The following is a 20,710-nucleotide window of genomic DNA, read 5'->3' as shown; positions in this document are numbered from 1 at the left end:
GCAGTTGAAGGATTTGGAGGAAGTTCTCCATGTTTAATATTCCATCTATTTTTAATTTTTTTTTAATAGTGCATTGGTACCACTTGGTCCAAAAGGGACCATCAGCATGTTGCTGCCACCACCGTGCTGGACAGTCGGGTCCCAGTACTTTTAGGCCTGAAGCCTTCAAATGTTATAACTCATCAATGTACCTTTATATTTTAATCTTCGTCTTGTCCGACCATGACATTTTTCTCCAAAGGTCCTTTGGTTGGTTGACGCTGCAGATTTTAGCTGATTTAAAAGGTTTGTGTTTTGGACCAAACCCAACACAAGCATCCACAGTCAGGTGGTTTGGTCAAACATGCCATCTCTGTTGTTTTGTGATCTTATTTAAAGTTCAGACAACCTTAAGATTAATACCTGCTGTGAGATCGTCTGCACAGGCAACTGTAGGGTTTACTGGGATTAAAATAATTTACTGTTATTTACACTGAAAAACTTGAACAAAAAGAAAATCATCTCCAGGAGACCTGGATAGAAAAAGGCTTTTTGATTGTTGAGAATTGTAATATATGTCCAATTAAAGTTTCTCATTGTTTTATATTAAGTTAATTAAATCTGACTTCCTTTTGCTAAACCATAATAAAATCAGAGATGCCATGGGATTTCTTTTTAAAACCTTTGTTTGAATAAAAAGGTTTACAAGAATTTCAGAAATCTTATTCACAAATAATACTATAGAAAAATGTATTAAATAATGTTCCCCTTACCCTGTATGTTATAGTACTTTAGCAAATTTATGCAAACTGGGATATTTATACCTCCTCTCTCTACAAGTTAGTAACTAGGGCCTTTCCTGTTTTAAACTCTCACAAGTATCTGTTGTTAACCTACATAAATCATGATTGGAAAACACTTTTAGGTGAATGGGGTTAAAAAAAAGTTCAGTGATTCAAAGGACTTCAGAATCAGTCGAGCTTATTATCCCAGCTGGTGGTGCTGGATGTGCAGCTGAACAGATAATGAAGTGCAACAATAAAAATATATCAGAAGCTCCTCTTCTGCAGCCATCAGAACATTTATTGTGCTTGCTGGTGTTCATTTTCTCCAACAATGCAAACAGTGTTCTAACAGTAGCAGCTGTAACTGCATTGTAAGTCTGCTGTGGATACATGGCTCACATGTAAAGAAAGGTCTGGAAAGTTGGACAGTGTGAAATTTTGAGTGAGTGTGCCATGTGGTCATTGATGTTGACTGCAGTGGGGCCCAGATGACGTCACATTTTTGTTCGGGAAGCTTTTATCAGTGAGGTCAGAGCAGAATATCATGTGTTGTTCTCCGTTGCAGCTCACGGTTTTGACTCACACTCGTTTGAGAAAGAAAACAATCTGTTACACTGGATTTTTTCTAAGTCAGGCAGAGAGAAACAGGCTGTAAAGAACATGTTACAGTTGATTTTGTGTTTGTTACACATTTTCAAATCCATGCATAATTTTCCTTCCAATTTATAACTTTTGTGCTACTTCTTCCTGGTCAACCATGTAAAAGTAATTGAATATTATGGTTTTCCCCGAGATGTTAAAAAAAAGTTCAAGGGATATAAAGTCTTTTCAAAGGCTTCATTAAAGTCTCTCAGCTCTGATCAGTCCTACAATGGGAAACTAATTTGTTCCATAAACTTTAAGGAGCCACTGTAAAGCTGCAAAACTAGAAAAAAAAAAGCTGATGTAAGAGAACTAAGTGGTGGTTTTGAAGTTTTCACAAACTTTTCACACTTCACTCTAAACTTCTAGAAGAAGAAACCTTCTCACTAGGCACTCTACTTTACTGAGCTTCTCATCCTCACAGAGTTTATCTGCATCTCACAGCAAAGGACATTGGATCCGATTGGAGGCTCTGGCCTGAACCTGAACTACTAGTGTGTGAAATAATTAGTTCTTAGTGTGATCCAGCAGGGTTCTTCCTGCCCCAGCCAAACCAATCCTCTGTATCACAGTTCCTCAAGCAGTCCACTCAACTTTCTTCCAGCTTAATGAGTCTCATCTTTTTGATGGTTGGTCTGGCACACACAGATATAACATCTTAAGGTAAAAATGTGAATATATATATATATATATATATATATATATATATATATATATATATATATATATATATATATATATATATATATATATATATATATATATATATTCACATTCACATCAGATCAAAGAATTCAATGTCTCAGTGTAATTTTTAGCAGTCATTACCATCTGAACAGAACAACTTATAAAAGTTTGGAGACTTTAGAATATGTATTTATCTTTGTATCTTATAGGAGAAAAAAAGTGGGCATTTAAAGATGTCACTTCAGAGCACTGCCAGGCCAATCATAACTTAAAACAAACAAATCGTCTGATTGATTTTGCTGAAAATAATCATGAGTTACATGTATGTTATTGTACGTAATTAAATGCTGTTTAACATTTTTTTAATCTAAATTTGAAAAGTATGACATACATTTGTATTTATCTAGACTTTCCTTTTGTTAGTTCTTCCATCTCCCCATTGATTCAGATGTTGGGAATAAGACATGCTGCCAGGATTACCTTTAAAGCTGCTCATGATGTCTTCAGGATGTTGTGAATTGATAGCCTAATTTTTGGCCCTGTTTCACTAGAGCCCCTTCTTTCACATGATAACTTTGTCTTCAGGATGGCTTTGAACTGCAAGCAGGACTTCTCATGTGTTTAATTTTCAATTTTCTCCTTTAAATAGTTTTCCTCTAAATATTTATGCTCTACTTTGTTTTAGTTTGTCACACAAACCCTCCAGAAATTAATTTAAGTTTGTGATTTTGATTCAAAAAATGTGGAAAGGTTAAAGGCGTATGAATACTTTTAGAAAGAACTGTAGCATAACGATTCATGTATGTTTACAGAGCAAAGCAGATGTCACCAGGGTTTCTGCCTGTATAATCTACTTGCAGAGGTTTGTCTTCATTAACTCCTGAAATGTCCTGCCACGTGAAAATACCATCAGTGACACAAAAAGCAGGCGCTCGCTGCAACGTGCAGCCGCTGAGAGTCTGCTAATACGGCTTCCTGCTGCTGTGGATCATCAGGCGTAAAGATTTGATCCTCCACTTTATTAGAGAAATGGACTGAGGTGGAGTGTTAATATCTCTCAGAGACATGACATAACCCGTGACAAAAAACCTGAGATGGGAACATTAATAGAGGTGCATCAATTGAATGCGACCAGTTTGGGTCTCCTGATTATAGCCAACCTCTCCATGGTTATGGAGAAGAGCTAACGAATTGCTAATGTTTGAAATTAACTGTTCACAATTTGCTGACTGCTTCTAAATTTTACTCTCTACAACAAAACATGTCCTCTATGAGTATGAACTACATGTCCTCTGTTGCCCTAAGATCTTAGTCAAAATCTGTCAAATCAAAACACTGAAAAGATAAATGAAAAATGAAAAAAAAAACAAAAAAAAAAACTTTTTTCCAGCTTATTTGTAAAGACTGTCTTTTTAATTATTTCATGGGCAAGGTGACCTTGTCCACCCATGCCGTCCTGCAGTAGCTGATCACTGTCTTTCCTATTTAGATCTGAGTGTTCGGTCAATATGAGCCTTTGGAAACAGGATTTTGACCCAAGTTAACGTTGTTTTTCCAAACACATTTCTCCCTTTGAGATTTAATTTAGAAAAAGGCCAATGGCATCTTGTGCTGGTGCTTTTAAACCAAACTGATGTCTTTTCAACTAAATGCAATCTCTGCACTGAACAGCGAAAGGCTAAATTTATTCACTTTTTAAATTTTTATCATAATACACTTTATTTATAGAGACATTCCTGACCCGTCAGCAACACTATTAAAATACAATTTGAAATGTTCATAAGGATGATAATTTAAAACAAGAAATTTAACAATTATGCTTTAATTATTTACCAGAGCTTCAACTTTTTAAAGAATGTGTTTGAATATCTGGTTTCAAGTGTATACTGTTGTCTTTGCACAGTGGTGCAGTTGGTAGCACTGTTGCCTTGCAGCAAGAAGGTCCTGGGTTTGATTCCCGGCCCCGGGGTCTTTCTGCACAGAGTTTGCATGTTCTCGTGCGTGGGTTCTCTCTGGGTACTCCGGCTTCCTCCCACAGTCCTAAAGGTTAATTGGTCTCTCTAAATTCTCCCCAGGCGTTAGTGTGTTTGTGCATGGTTGTTTGTCCTGTCTGTCTCTGTGTTGCCCTGCGACAGACTGGCGACCTGTCCAGGGTGACCTCGCCTCTCACTCGGAACGCTAGCTGGAGATTGGAACCAGCAACTCCGGACCCCATCAGGGACAAGGGTGTTAGAAAATGGATGGATGTTATTGAGTAAGAGCAACCAAAGTAATCAATCCACCCGTCAAACAATACAATCTTGCTTCCTCTATCAGATAAATGTTTTATTTGATAAATGTTTTATTCTGCTGCTCTCTGCTTTTCATGCTCTGCTAATTCCTGCAGACCCTACACCACTGCAGCAACCCACTTGTGCTTTGAGGTCAGAGACCCACTCTTTATGAAAAATGTGTGGAGAAGGTAGAAATGGTCTCATAATCAGCAGCATTACGAGACCTTTTAAAAACTCAGCCTTGAGACACAATTAAATTTCATCCACTTCATGTGGATAAATTCTTCATTATAATAAAGTTAAAGTTATACCTCCATTCATCCAGAGCATGTGATTCTACCCAGATCTGCTCAAAAGGATTAAAGTCTTTTGGGGGTAAGGAGGTTCAGAATGGTGAAGTTTTATTTGCTTCAGCATAAAACTAAAATTTGTATAGGAATTTTTTTCATGGGATTTTCTGCTGCAGTTTTATTTGAAGGTCCAGCATATTTTAACGTGACTCTTATTTTTTAAAAAGGAGAAGTTAGGAGGACTGAACTTAATTTCACAGCCTGTCGGCTCGAAATGAGGCTGAACTCATGTGTTATTGTCATCCTCTGAATAGGAAAGAAATGTGGGTCACAGAAGGCAGAGAGCGTGGGAACAGTTGTGAATGAATGGGATGTGTTGCTCCATGAATACCTCTGTTCAAATCCAGTATATAAAACATTAGAAACAAGCAAAAATGAGGAAAATAAATGTTTTTTCTTTAATTATGAGTTTGTTTGTTTTTTGACAGTTCAGGTCAGCTGTGTCATGCAGTATAATTATTTGTGCCAGCATTCATCCACCATGACTACAGTTTACCCACAAGAACACGCAACATGTTGCATGAACCACTCACCAGCAACATCATAAATCAGCATTTGCAATTTATTATTTTTTCCCCAATATTTTATCTTAATAAGACTTAATTATAAAAGTAAAACTTAAAGATTTTTTCAAGATACTGCATTTATTTTGCACTCAGAATTCCTTATTTTCATCACATTTTAAATAAACCTTTGCATTAAATATTACTTGAATGAGCCTTAAGCGACCATTATGTCTGACGCTGTGGCATAATCATGTCATAATCATAATTTCCAGCCCAGCCAATCTCACAAATTTTTTTTTTCAAACTCTTTCATGGTAGGAGTACTGTAACTTTGAAATGCAACATTTTGCTGAATATGCGCCACTGCTATGGGATTTATGCAAGTTCTACTAAAATAGTTTGCAGCCACAACCCAGAATTTACATTACTGTTATGTTTTTACTTATATATAATTTTAAGTTCACCAGCAGAGGATAATGTAAATGTAGCAGGAGTTATTCTAGAGGGATCATCTTGACTTATTTTATTGTCATTTTATTGTCATTACCTTTAGACTCTGTAGGAAAACAGATTTTTCCAACATCTTACTCTGTAAGACAAGCAGCAGATTATTATTATTATTACTTTTTATTGTTGTTGCAGTTATTGTTTGCAGAATATGGTATGTACTTTACTCTTGAGTCAGTTTTGTCTATTTAGTGTGTGCTTTTTTAACTGTATTTATTTATTAATTTATTTATTTGCTTGCTCCTTCCACTAGGTCTGAATTATTCCTTTTTATTTTTTACACAAAACAAAATACATTTTTTTATTTTGTTTTGTGTAAAATAATAATAAAAAATGTTGTTGGGGGTGGGAAAAGGTGTAGTATAAGCATGTACAGTTCTGCTATGTTTGCTTATGTAAGCGAGGTGTGCTACTGTTGCCGATTTCTAAAAGCGACATTTTTATTGTTGTTTTGAAACACAGGAGGGTTTCCTAAGTGTCTGGTTCTAGGAAAGCATTATTTAAGCTCTGTAGCATGGGATTTCTTTGGATTGGGCTTTTTGTTCCATGCAGGCAAAATTAGATCAGATTGGTGTTCAGTGACCTTGGAGGAAGGAAGAACACATCAGATGCTCCTTTGTGTTATTTGCTGAAGCAATGTCTGTTAGGCCCCATACATGTATAAGTGTTTTGATCATGTAATTATTCAATCACTAGTTAATAAATATGTTTAGTCATTATAGTTACATATAACTATGAGTAGTTTTGCAATATATTTCATCTCAATAATGTCCGAGGAATGACAGATTTCAGGTTATGTCAGTGGAACATTGAACTGTAAGTGGATGAACATTTTTTAACTCCAGTAACTACAGTTGTTGATCAGAGCAACTGAACTTCAAAACTGGTGAATTATTAAATTATTAATCTAAAAAAATATATGGTTCTTGTTTTATACACACATATTGCATTACAGTATTACCCATCCAGTTTTAAATGAGATTTTATATTCCAGTTCGTTCTATCAAAGCAAAGATGCTTGATGTTTTCAGCTCTTGATGATTCTTTTGGTGCTTTGTGTGCCATAAATTTAATAACATTTAACCTCAGACGCGCTGTTTATCCCCTCGGCACATTGAGCCCAAACTAATGTTAGTAAATGGTCGGTGCTCCTGAAGTGGGTCAGCCTGATATTAGCTGAGCAGACGGAGTGACTGACCCAAGAGTGACCGATTTGGTGACGTCTGTCTGGTTTCGCTCAGGCTGGAGATCTGTGTCCATGTTGAAGATGAAGACAAACCTTGTTACATTTGCTATAGAAATAAAATCTACTTGAATAATTTTAGGCTGGCTAGCACTGGTTTTTGGCTTTAATCTACTGTGGTCAACATAAAAAATGAAAATAATCACTGCTTTCATTTTTAAACCTGAATGTCATCAAATTTAAAATCCTGTTAAATGTTTGATTTCTTTTCCCCTCTAAATGTATCCTCAAAATGAAACATCGGTGTGCAAAAAGTTGCTGTTTTGTCAGACTTTATTTCTATCAATAAATGTTTAAAGAGCCTACATTATGATTAGATTTTCTGACAAGGACGGAAAACAAAAGCACAAGTCGTTCTCCATGTGCAGAAATTCAGCTTTGTTCAGCTGACCCCCTCTGCAGATGTTTCCTCTCTCTGTTGTTGTTGTTCTCCCTCAGCACTCAGACGTCCCCACACTGCAGCAGCTCTGGCCAAGCTACCATCTTTTTGAGGGAACACAGGTGATTATGACAAATAAACATATAGTGGTTCCCTGATGCCTTATTAAATAATCTGCTTCTGCAGGACAGGAAGTTACAACCTCCAAGCTACTCAGTTTTTCATAAAATCTATAAAACTTTTCCTGCTCCAGGAAGTTGGATTTTGCCCTTGGTGACAATAACTCTGGTTAAGTCTGTGATAACTAATAGTGAGTTTTTTCAATGTTTCACCTCACCCTTAAGAAAATTTAGTCCACACTTCATTGCAAAGTTATTTTAAATTCATTCAGTTCAAATTACATTTAGTTCAGTTATTATTATTTAATGCCAATTCATATGCCATCTGATGACAAAACAAGTCATTTAAATTCAGTCATGCATTTATTCTAATTGATCTTGGTTATCAAGCAGTGCATTAAGTTTAGTTCATTACTCAAATTAGCCACATTGAGAGTTTGAGCATATAAATCAGATTTCAGTCAAGATTTTGATAAGGACACTGCAGGATTTTGTTTTTGGGAGTTTATTTAACCTTCCACAGGTGGACAGGCAAATATACTTCAGGTATTTGTCCTGGTGCATTAATAACTTTGTACATTTTCAAATTCAGTTCCAGATAGCTTTTAAAGTTAAAGTTTTAATACCTGATTGTGATCCCGTGTTCTTTACTTCATCTTGCATCTGTAAGGATTTATCTCCAGGAATGGTTTTGTGATGTTAAAAGTCCACACATGTGGGTGCACATGTCCTGCTCAGTCTACAAATGTGAGTGTTTTTTTATGTTTTAAATTTCAGTAAAGAGGACATGTTGCCCTTTTCCTCCCTCACTTTTCTCAATTTCGCCAAATCACTTGGATGGAGCATCTAGTGGGAGGGTGATCTTAAGGCAAACTAGGCTACAGCAACACCCAGAGTCAGTTTTTATTCTAAGAATCCACATCTGCCTCTGTGGAGGTAAATATAAACCTTCTTTAAGTATTTATAGAAGCCATGAAGGCTTTTCTTCTGCATCAGTCGGGGTGCATCAGGACTAAGTGCTTCTATAGATAGGCTTCACCAGCTGTGTGTTACAAGGTGCCCTGATTTTCTCCCACATTAGAAATGGGGACACTCTAGGTGAGGCCACACTGTAAAAAAAAAAAAGACTCTAATTTTTGGTAAAATACTGGCATCTGTGGTTGCCAGAACTTTACCGTCTTTATATGGTAAAATAGTGGCAACCAAAAATGCCAGTGTTTTACTGTATTTGCTAAAATACGGTAAATATCTGGCAACCGGAGCTGCCGGTATTTTAAGCTCATTAAAATCATAATACAGTTGAAACCACAAGTTTACATACACTGAATTAAAAGACATGCAACTTTTTTTTCTCAATGTCTGAAATTAAACCAGCTCAAGCTTCACTTCTTTTAGGTCAGGAAGAATTATGGCACTATTATGAGAGAGAGAATGTGTCAAAGATATATTTAGCAATCAATTCTGTACAAAAAAGAGTAAAGTTGAAGTGCAACTGGATCAAAGCTCAGGTGATGATCTGAGATGCTGTGGTGAAAGTGAGCAGTGAGGTAAACCGTCCTCAGACTGATGTCAGAAACTGGTAGATGGCTGCAAGAAGCATCTCACTGAAGTTATTTTATAACTGAAGACAAGCAAGTTCTACCTTTTTCATTTGCTAGAAAATGCATTTTATTTTGTATCATATGTGTCACGAATAACAGAAGTGTAATTTTTATTTCTTGTCCTCTTTCTTTTCTGTGTTTCATGTTTGGCTTCCATGCGGTGGATGTGTACATTTGTGCGAATGAATTTGTATATCAGTTGCACACTTATGACGTCTGAGTTTCCAAGGTTCTGTGTAAGTGCAGATTATGTAACTGTGGTATTTAGCAGAACATGGCCTGAGGTCTCTTTGGTAAATCTACAGCGTAGACCAACCAGCTCAGTGTGCGACTCTTTGTGTTCTCTCAGTGGACGCCTGTGACAGTTGGCATTAGACAGAGTCATGCTCATAGAGCTGGACTTCCTCTGTCCTGAATATAACCTGCAACCGGCAGAGAGGCGGAAGCAGCTGTAAGTTTAGAGAGATGAATTATTACCACAGGAACTACTGTTAAAAGTATCCCACTGCTACAACGTGTGCAAAGTTTACCCAATAAATTATTCTTATTATGCAATAATAATGTATCCTTTCGGTAAGGATGTTCAGACGTCGTGTTCTTTTCTTACCTTTGCCCAGACAACAAATGTCAGGAAGCTTGAAGCATTTTACCTCATAGCAGCTGGTTACAGGCTTAGTTTAATGTCAAATGGATATTAATTATTCAAAACAAATGTAGTGAATGGAAGAATAACTCCTGAATAGTTGCCTCTGGAGATTCAAGAAATCCTCAGACGTGCATGAAAACAATCTATGCAACTCCATTATAGCATAATGTTAAGCTTGGAAAAGTCAATTTTACTTTATACTAGCCCTTCAATTTGTAACAATTAATTCCTTAAAGATTCTTTTACAATTATGTAGCTGTGATATCATGGTTACTCGTAGCTGATAACTTTGAATTTTGGGGTCTATTCTCTACATGTCCCACTAATAACTGAGTTAAGCCAACAATCCAGCCCACAGCAGCTATAATAGTTATTCATTTTTCCATTTAGGAAAATTAATTTGTGGTATACTGTGATTGATCACTTTAACAAATCTACCTGAAGATAAAAAAAAGTATTTAAAAGATATCCTCTGCAAAATTGCACCTTTGTGACAGAAACTGAAGAAAAAAAAGCAACTTTTGAACAAATAGTGATTTTTCTATTATTATTATTATTTTGCTAAATATACAACTTCAAGTCAAACATCCACTCCATGCTTTAAATAGGAGTTTCTGAGATTTTAAAGTGTTAAACTTTGTACAGGTGTTTTCTACTTGTCAATTCGTCACATGAACAAAAAAGAACATTTGTTCATCTTGACTCTCATCATGCTAATTTTTTGTGTGGTGGATGGGTTGAAAAAAAGATTAGCATTTCCTCTTCCAGAAATCATAATAGTGGACACCATTTCACTCTGAGGTCTGTCAGGATATCACAGAAAGTCTTGTTTCTCAGTGTGTTTCCATGTTTTTTCTATGGCTCTGGATGCAGATCTGTGTTTGGAGGTCAACTCAGACCAGTGAAGTGGCCACATTTATCACAAAAGGACACAAAGACATATTTGTTGCTCATTTTACCTCTTTATCAGCGACTATTTTTCTTTTTCTGTGTCCGCTTTAGCTTAAAACCTGATTTAACGCCAATACGGCTATTTAGAGAAACCAGTTAGCCAAACTTGCTTGTTTTAGAAAGCAGACTCATGCATCTGAAGATAAAGCAAATTATTGTTACTCAAACCGCAGGCCCTCCTCCTGTGAAGAAACAAGAGGAACATCCACCCCACTGGGCTTATAATCATTTCGGCTCTCATAGCTGCTCAACTGCAGTGCAGTCTGAGTATTACTGAAGTGACTGTGTGTATCAGGAAGTTATGAGTATTACATATAAATATCTTACTTGCTTTTATTCAACAGAGCCATTTTGGTTTTGCAATGTATCGTTTCTTGAGTATGCTGCTCTGAGACGGATAAGCTGTGACTTTTTCGAAGTTCTGCATTCAGAGTCTCCCAGCAGAACAGAACTATCCAAATAATTTTGTTTTGCTGAAAAAATTAAACATGTAAGAGAAAATCTTCTTTGAAAATGTGAATACTCCTGCCTTTTTTCTTACATCTCGACCTGCTGCACAACCCTGGGTGAGGGTGGCTTATTTCAGCAGATTACATCAGATCCTGACAGAATGAGTGGGTGTAGATTTGTGTGTGCAGCATCCTATAAGGAACGCAGGTAAATCCCCACCGGGGTTTTAGGTCTGGTGGAGAAGCTACAGTTTGATGGAAGAGAAATCCTTGACCTTTCTCACATTTTGTCCTCACATTTTTTATAATTAAAAATATGAAAAATGTGGCTTTCAGTAGCATTTAGCTCTCTTACACTCCTAGATGATTTATTTATTAAAATTCAATGCAACCAGCTGTAACACAGCCTTTTTGAAAGAATGACAAATAGAAAGCTATTGTTTAATGAGCGATAAGAAGTCCAGTTTCCACTACATTTCCACTACATTTTCAAGAGCTACAATGTAATGGCTACGATCAAAGAATAATCGTGTTTTATTATTCAAAGTCAAGAGCTGGTATCGATTAAGAATCTGTGACAATAAAGGTAAACTATTCAGTGAGTATGTGAAAAGCAGATGGAGACACACCCATTAAGACTGGTTGCTGTTTTCATATCAAAATTTTGCTCAACAAATCAGTGAGTCAAATGAGGTGAGCAAAATGCATGACACAGGGTGTAGATGTTTGGAAATCACTGATGAGTCCAGAATTTATGCTAACAATACATTCATGTATGGGTCTATTTTTACTGAATGAATATCTAAAGATACTTTAGCCTTAAGGGTACGAATGTGCTATAGTAGTTTTCTGCAGTTTGAACAAAAATAGAACATCTAGCCCTTTCTTTCCTGCTTTCTTATTACCTGCCAAGATCATTCTCACACTTGCTGCCACAGCTTTGTATTTTTGATGAGATTTGAGCATCTGTTAGATACTCAAGTTTATTTCTGCCTGAGGAGTTTTCACCAGTGCAAAGCTGGTCACATCACACATACGTATGAGTCATCATAATAAATGGTGAACTCCCCAATAGTTTTTACAACTGCAAAAACAATCTAAAATGCATGATGGCAGCCATATAAACAAAAAGAGATACTCTTATGAATGGTATATGAAGAAGTTAAATCTTTGAACCAGCCTAAAGATTTTCCTCTTGATTGAATTAACTTTTATTTTGCAAAAGGCATTAACACAAATTAGATTTTAAAAGTTGAGTCTGAGCTTCTGGTTTTTTAAACAGATGTTCAATATGAACTCTTGTGGCGACTGTGATGTGTGTTGTGTGTTTCTTGTGCCATTGCCAAAGATAAATTTCCATTTTATGTAAGTTTAATGGACAATAAAGGAGTCTAAAGTCTAAAGTCTAAAAGTTGTTTTGCTGTTATGCTCAAAATGATTGTTATGGTGGCCTCTTGTTGCAGCCTTCCTCTATGGCTGACCTTGCTATTTTGAGATTTGGGTGTGATTTATAGAAAACAAGATGTATTATTCAAAACTAAATCAAAAACTAACTTTGAACCAGACAGTGATGGCAGCAGCTGAAAATGAAGTTGAGAAAATATTGTCTAAGAGTTTTTCTTTCTCCATCATTTGCACAAAAAAATAAAAAGAATAAAATAAAATACTTGGACTGTGATCCTCATCTCTCTGCCTCTGTTTGTTTTCTTGATTAAAGCTGGATGAGATGTGGAGATTTCAGGCTGCTAAACAGAGTGTTCCTGTCCACATCCTTCTTGGTAGCCAATCCAAATTGTCTTTGTTTTTCTCTTCAGTGAGCCTGGCTTTGCAACATGCTCAGACTCTAGCTCTAACTTCCTCTTTTGTCTGCTCGGCCATGAAATTCTTTGCAATTTTTGTCTGGCAAGATGTTCCCACACGTCCATGCTGACAGCTGCAAACATCAGGCAAAAAACACTGCAGAAAAGTTTACAGAAGCTGGACTGAGTGAAAACATGGTCACTTCCTGTTTGTGTCTTAGCTGTCCAGTTGCCGCTCTGGTATTGTCCACTGATCATAAAGAAACAGGAAACGGATGCAGCCTTCAAGACTGTTTTTTTTTTTTATTGTGACTATTGGGGTGATCACAGTCTGCAGGTAAGAAGGTGAGAGGAGAAACTATCCATAAGAAAACCTTAGAAGTGTCTTTGTAAACCTTTCCAGACTGACAGATGTTAACCTAATCTGTTTGTGAATTTCTTTCGTTCAGGGCATATGTTGCTCTTTGGCTTCCTCTATTTTCTAAGATGTTCTAATTCAGTAAAATCTTCATTGTGTAGGCTTAGTATAATAGTATCTGTGTGAGACCACTGTCACTGAACAGAATGTATAAAAATTTTCTTCATTACCTCACAAAGAGCAGGTGGGTTTGCAAACTGTTTTCTCTTATTGAATGACAGCTATTTCTGTTATTACAGGTTATCTTCAGTTCAATTCGATATCCAGTGATTGAAATAGTATTTAACTGAACTCTGTTTTTTTTATCAAAACATCTTGAAAATAATCACTTTTCTTTTGTTCATGTTCAAGACAAGATTTTTTTTAATGAAGGAGTACAGGATGATAAACCCTTATTGAGACAGAATATAGTTTAAAATAAATGAAGATATTGCTGCTGCAAAAATATCCCTGTCTTCAAAAATCAACATATGCACTAAGACATCAGAGGAAATGAAGGCTTTATCATGAATGGAGTTGCCTTTTATTATTATGAATCAGCTCTGTGATTATTTATTGTAAAGTAAAAGAGCTGGAAACAGGAGGAAATTTACCAGTAAAGATGTTGAAACATCCTACTGGATTACTGGAAAGTTAAAAACAGGACACTCCAGTCACAAAGATTACATATCACTTTCAACAGAAAATTGTCGACTCTGACAGAAAACAAGGTGGAATCTGGGAAAAACAACCCTTATATTTGTGACAAAAAGTGGATTCAGAACTGTCCAATTGCTAAATATATGAGCTGATTACTGTAAAGTTATTTTCTAGATTTACTTCCAGTAGCCACTTCAGCCACTTGTGAGAAAAGAAAGCGTTGCCTGTCACTCTGCTTTCGCCAGTAGGTGTTACAGCTCAGCAGACTTGCAGCAACATGTGAGTCAGCTGGCGCCGAATCAAGGCGGCAACAGTGATTACAGAAGTTTTCTTACAGTCAGCAGATTGTTCAGGCAGCCTGGGGCAGTTAAACACTAAAAACTCTCATACAGGTTGATGAGGGAAATCTGTTCATTGGAAGGAAAAACCACAATCTGGCATTGAAGCTATTCTCCAGAAGTAGCACAAAATCTAAGAAGGGTCAGACATAAGGGTTTTGTTTCTTTGACATTTTAATCTTTTTCAAAATTTTTTTTTTTCTTTCTTTCAGAAGGAATAGTGCCTATAAACAATACTCATCCTCTTGGATGTTTTACCATTTAATTGATTTTACAAATCAATCATGATCAACAATAAATTGCTTTTTTGAGATTTTTTTTTTTAAACAATACCTTTAATGTCACCAAACCTATTTTACAAAACGTGATAAAATTCAAGGGTGTGAAAACTTCTTTGAGCACTATGATCTTTGAGCACTATAACTAAACTGCAGCTAGTTGAAGGAAAATGAGGAATTTTTTTCTTTTTGTTTTGTCTTTTCATCGGTTTTCCCTTGTTGAGTCACGGTCCTTCCCAGAAATAGCTGCAAAAAAAGAAAACAACTTGAGCGAGAACTGGACAATAGAGCAATGAAAGAAGGAAGCCCGAAGTGGAAGTTTGGTTTTACAGCTTCTCAAATCCAAAATCAAATCAAGTTCAGGTCAGATGAACCGCAATATGTCAAATTTAATAGACATTATCTTTTGCAATCACCTTTTCTCCACTTCCCAGTTGTCCCTTCAGTATATTCTGTGGAGTATATTACTTTGCATTTTGACAGAATGAGATCTTGAACCTTATTATGTATCTCTGTAAATGATATAAATGATAACAACTGTTGTTTGTGAGTAAAAAATATTTAGACTGAAAATCAGATTGATAAACTAATCTGACTCTTCACTCAGTCTGTCAATGACATTCAACTACAAACAAAAACAAATTCAGAAGGTATTTTTAAAGCCATTCTCAGCTATGTGTTGTAACTGAATACATTGAAGAGTTTTACACACCCAGTCAATTCATCTGGGACTTTTTATTGATCAGCTGGTCTTTATTTATAGGACATTTTTCATACAGTGAAGACAACACAAAGTGAGCTGAAACAGGAAACCAAAAGATCAATGACAAACAAAAGAAACAATGAGATAAACGAGGACAAACATTTTTAAAAGAGTAGCTAAAATTCACTTAGCTACTCATTATAATGATAATTAATTAATATTATAAAAATAATGAAAAATGCAGTGAAGAGACATAAAAGGTAGGCAAAATTTTATAATCCTATTAAGACAATTTATAATTTACTGTTAAAGTGTTTAGAAAGTGTGATGGTCAAACTATAATAAATTAATTTTTGGCAGAAATTGTTGATTCTGGCTCTGGATGGCTGCTGCCTTCATTTATTTTAGATGTGTCCCTCCTGCAACCCGGTTTCCGTCAACTGAATAACACGCTCAGCATGGCTGCAAGTTATTGCAGGAACTTGCTAATAAACTATTCAATAAACTTGGATGTGTTCAAGCAGGAAAGAATCCATGTCATGCAAAATACCAATCGTTAAGGACTGGGATTTTCCATCTGTGATCTATTATTAATAACAATTATCATACCACAGTAAGTGCATCATATTTGTCATACATAAGCAATAGATTCTTCAAACCATGAGCAATGTTCCTAAGAAGTGAAAGGGAGGTAATTCTGACCTTTTGCCAAGATTTCCCAAGGATCTCTCACCACCACCTGCTCTACTGCTTTCTGTGAAACTGATACACATCTACTAGTTTGTGAAAATACCCGAGACAGAGTGAAAATAATCTGTTACTCACAGGATGCAGTCAATTTTCCAAATAGAAAATTGGAAAATTGTAAAACTGACAAAACTGTAAAACTGATCAACTTTTCCTAAATGTTTCTTCATTGGATTAAGATTTATAGCAGGAGAAGTCAGGCCTCTTGTGCTTATCCCTGACTCTTGGTCTTCTTCTTAACCCGAGCTGCTGCTAAGAATCCTATATTTAGACTACGCAAGCTTTACCTAGGACACACCCTCAGAACTGTGACACACAAACACACACATTTCCTTGGATTAATAAGACCTTCTTGTGAAATGGTTGGTTACTGAAAGCAAAGCCACAAACAGCAGAAATGGAAAAATATTTAAATACCACAAACGGGATGCAGTATCCTGGATTAAGATGATGACAGAGCCAAGTTCTTCAAAGTAAATATGGGTTTTTACTTTAAAACACAAATCACTGAGGAAGACACCTGCAGAAACAAACTACTAGAAACTGGAAAACTGAGACAAGTAATTATATTATTTACATTTAAAAACTGACTACTTTTAAAAAATATTTGATTGCTGTTGTATATTTAATTTATAAAAAATTAGCAGAAATAGGTAATAATCAGATAGATTTTACAAAAATAAAATCATCTTGAAATGTTCAGTTTTGGATTTTAGGGCTCTTTTAATAAGACTGTGAAAATATACTTAATTCATTTTGAAGTTGTTCAGTCAGCAGTACGAGTTATACTTAAATTCTTGAATAAAAGCGTTTCACACGTCTGTCCAAATGCAACATGCTGTGCAGCATTTTAGCCTACATTTGTCAGAATGATTCAACTTACTTTGAAAGTTATTACTATTGTGTACTGTTGTATTACTAAGCATTAAAAGAAGGAAATTAATGTAATTATCCAATCAGTTTAGGCTCAAGGGGTTAGTAATATTTCCTCAACATCAAAACTGCAGTTCAACAAAAAAAAGCTCTGAATCAGCTAAACTGAAAAACATCACCTTGCAAAAACATCCTGCAACATGAATGGACCTTTGTGTAAAATTTGATCAAAAAGAGCAATCCATTACTGTCCCCTTTCAAACAAGTTTCTGGAGTTCACCACCAGGTTGTTGACTTCAACTTTAAACACCAGCGGGGTCTTTTCCGGAGTCAGTGAGGACACGAGTCAAAGCCTGTAGGCAGAATAAGAGTTAGAATCTACTGCGCTCTCTTTTCTGATTCTCTGGGCTGCAGCCCCACGCCGCGCAGGCGGGAGGCTGGAAATAGCCCAGACACACAGGCCAAGTTGGTACTCAGCGCCTGTGCAGCCATCTCCTGCAAGACTTCCTCAGCTGTGCTGCTAATCAGCAGAGACAAAGGAGGATGCAGAAGCCAGACACAGATCAAGCTCCACAGGGCGGGGCAGGCAACAGGCGTGTGTGGGTGTGTGTGTGCAAGTATGTAGCTTTAGTTATCTCCATGTCTCTGCTCGTCTTCTTCATGTTTGTGCTCATGAAAAACAGAAACAGGTGTGGCGTTGTTCAGCTTTCATCTTGTCGTTCTCAACATGCCTTATTAAACAGATGGAAAATAATTCACTCTGACTAACCTGCATAACTATTCATTTTCTCTTGATATTGTCAAAAAATGAAATATTCCATTTTACTCTCGAAGACACTTTTAGTCATATTGTCAGAGTAAAAGTGATCTGCACACGCAACTACACCTACAGTTTTGCTGAAAAGTCAATTTTCTACAAATTGTGTCACCAGCAGGTCCTGAAAGAGTGTTGATAAGATATATGAAGCTTCCAGCTGGGATTAATGAACGAAATTAGCTTTGATGTTGAGGTGCAAACGGATTACTGCATCTTATGGCACTAAATGAAGGTATCTAAAATGTGGGACACTGCGTAGGACACAGGAATGTGTAGATAATGTACAGAAAAAATCCTCCATTTGTGCAAGGCAACACAGGAGTGGTGGTACTTTGGTTAGAACCAGCACAAGAAACAACTAAAAAGTAAATTTCTCCTGCCTACCCTAAACAAACAAAGTAAAAAAAAAAAAAAGTGTGAACTTGGGAAAGCTCTTTTTTTTGTGACTTCCCCTCACTTCTAGTGGTATCTAGGTCACTAGTTCAAATGGAAAGACGGTTCTCAGTTATATAAGTTAACCTGCTGAGACCAGAAACATCTGGTGAGTCCGTCATGCTGGGTCAGAAGCAGGTCACGAGGCTTTTTCTTTCCATTCCCCCAAAGGTCATTACGCCTTCCTCGAAACAGACAAGAACTACCAGCATGAGCCAGCAATTTGTGTTGTGTTTGCACATAAACAGGTAGCTTTATAAAAAACACAAAATTGCTTTTTTGGGCACCTTGTTACATGCCACTTGTTCCATAACACACATCTTAGATCTTACCAACTTTCTCAAGTTGGTACGGCCTGTAAAACCTGAGAAGTTACAGAAATAAAGAACTGGGTGAAAAAAGGGAGATGTGCTCTCTGAGCATCCTTGTTATGTGATCAGATGTTTGAATTTGTTTCAAACTGGTTCCTCTGAAGAGAGAGGAACAGTGGAGAAACTCTACAAACATTTAAATGTTAGAGGCTTCAGACACGCTTCATAAGGTGATTTTTAGTATAATTGTGAAATCTGGAAAACCAGGAAAATCTTGTCCTGAGTATAAGACACAGTGGTGTTGAATTGATGGTGCCAGAATTTGAATAGCAATATGTGAACAAAAAACCTTGCAGGTGTTAAAAGACATCTTGAGATCATTGGCATAGTTATTGGCATACATATTCTTATAGTCTCTGTTTCAAATTATTTATCTATTTGTTTGTGCAACAAATATGTATTCATATCTAATTTTCCCCACAAAATGCAGAGAAATAAAATGCAACATGCTAGGTGTGATTTCTGATTGGGTCATAACTCCTTTCTGAAATTTCCTGATTGCCTGTGGACAACTCGGCTGACAGCTGTCTGCTGCTGAGGCTGCTGCCAGTCAGAGTTTCACTGGGCTGTCACACCGAATGTGGGAATGAAATATTAGCTGCTCATAAAAACCAAGCTACAACATGAAACCGCCACTTAAGTCACTGACAGTTTCCTGTTGCAAAGTTTAAATCAGGTGTGATGTTTTATAGTGTTAAATGTCAAATTTATTTTGTGATTATTTGAGACAGTAACAAAAACCTCTGGAGAAAAACTGTTTACAGGGAATATTTTTTGCATTTTCCAGTATTTACATATAAATGTTTAGTCATCTATTAACAGTTTGTATACACTGTGCACTTCTTGTTTATCGGAATATATGATGCCTGCGTTTCTGTTTTCTTATTTTTCATCTTCAATACCTGGTAATAAGGTTCTGTTTGCAGCTGTGTTGTTTTTGTCTAGGTAACGATATGTGTTTGCATCTTTTAGCCTCTTTTGTTTTTCATTTTTCTTCTGAACTCGAAAGGGGATGTTCAAGCTCAGCTTAAAGCCTCGCAGGCATGAATGACACTTTCACACATCGGTGAATTATCTGCTGGGAACAGCTGAGGCTGTGTGTGTTCACTCCTCTTGTTTTTAAAGCATCTGTTCAGTTTGAATTTAGCAAAACATAATATCTATTTGTATTAATATATTTTGATTTTAATATTCAAGTGTTACATGGGTTATCTGGGTTACTTTCTTTTTGTTTGTTTGCTCTTTCTTTTTTACTTCTTTTCCTTCCTTCCTTCAGATTTTTCCTTCATAAAATCAAACTTATTTTACTGATTTTGTCATAAGAAAAGGTTTCCAGGTGCTATTTTAGTGAGCCAAAAAAGACATAAATATGCCTTTCTTTCCCTGATATTTCATGTGAATGACATAAACTAAATTAGTCAGTCCCAGGCCATATGTGTTCCTAAATCTGATTGATTCATCACAGTTTTAGCCCAACTGTTAACACTTGAATCTCATGATTAAAATCATAAAAAGGTTAGTTTTAGGAAGTGTTATAAAGTATATTTGATTGAATTATTTGTTTTTCCATTTTATCCACCGTATTCTTGATCATTGTATTTATTTATTTTTTTGTTCCTCAGTGCTCGATCTCTAAAATAGTTCTTTTTACCTGTGCATGCAGCACATAGTACACTTGTATGAAAATAGATTTATTGATTGATGCTGTGTCTCCTTGTGCATTTGAAAAAGCGGCAGCGTTAACAAACAAGAACGAGGACAAAGACTGAGCAATGCGGACACAAACCCATTAACACTTGAACACATGCTAAAAGACGCGCGATTTGGCTGACAAGGACAGGAAGCGTGATGAATAAGCAGGCGTCGTGGCGGATGGCAGTGGGGCCACAGCAGACCGCTGCACAGAGATGTTTCCCTTTATTTGGTGACCTGTGTTCTTCAAACTGTGGCGTGATGACTGACCTTCCACTAAATATAGAGAGAGGACATTTTTCTTTCTTCTGTTTTCAAAACTCATCTGAAAAAGGGCAAGAAGGAAACACTGACCCTCTGTCTAATTTCCTGAGCTGCTGCTGTAAAGTCAACATTCTTCATAAAACTGAACCATGTGGAGTAACGAACAGATTTCTCTGTGAGAACAATGGAACTTGGAGATAATAATGAAAACAATAAAATATC

The sequence above is a fragment of the Poeciliopsis prolifica genome, unplaced genomic scaffold (genome assembly GCF_027474105.1).
Source record: "Poeciliopsis prolifica strain line A6 unplaced genomic scaffold, Auburn_PproV2 SCAFFOLD002, whole genome shotgun sequence".
NCBI classification, from domain to species: Eukaryota; Metazoa; Chordata; class Actinopteri; order Cyprinodontiformes; family Poeciliidae; genus Poeciliopsis; species Poeciliopsis prolifica.
This window is presented reverse-complemented; position numbering follows the sequence as displayed.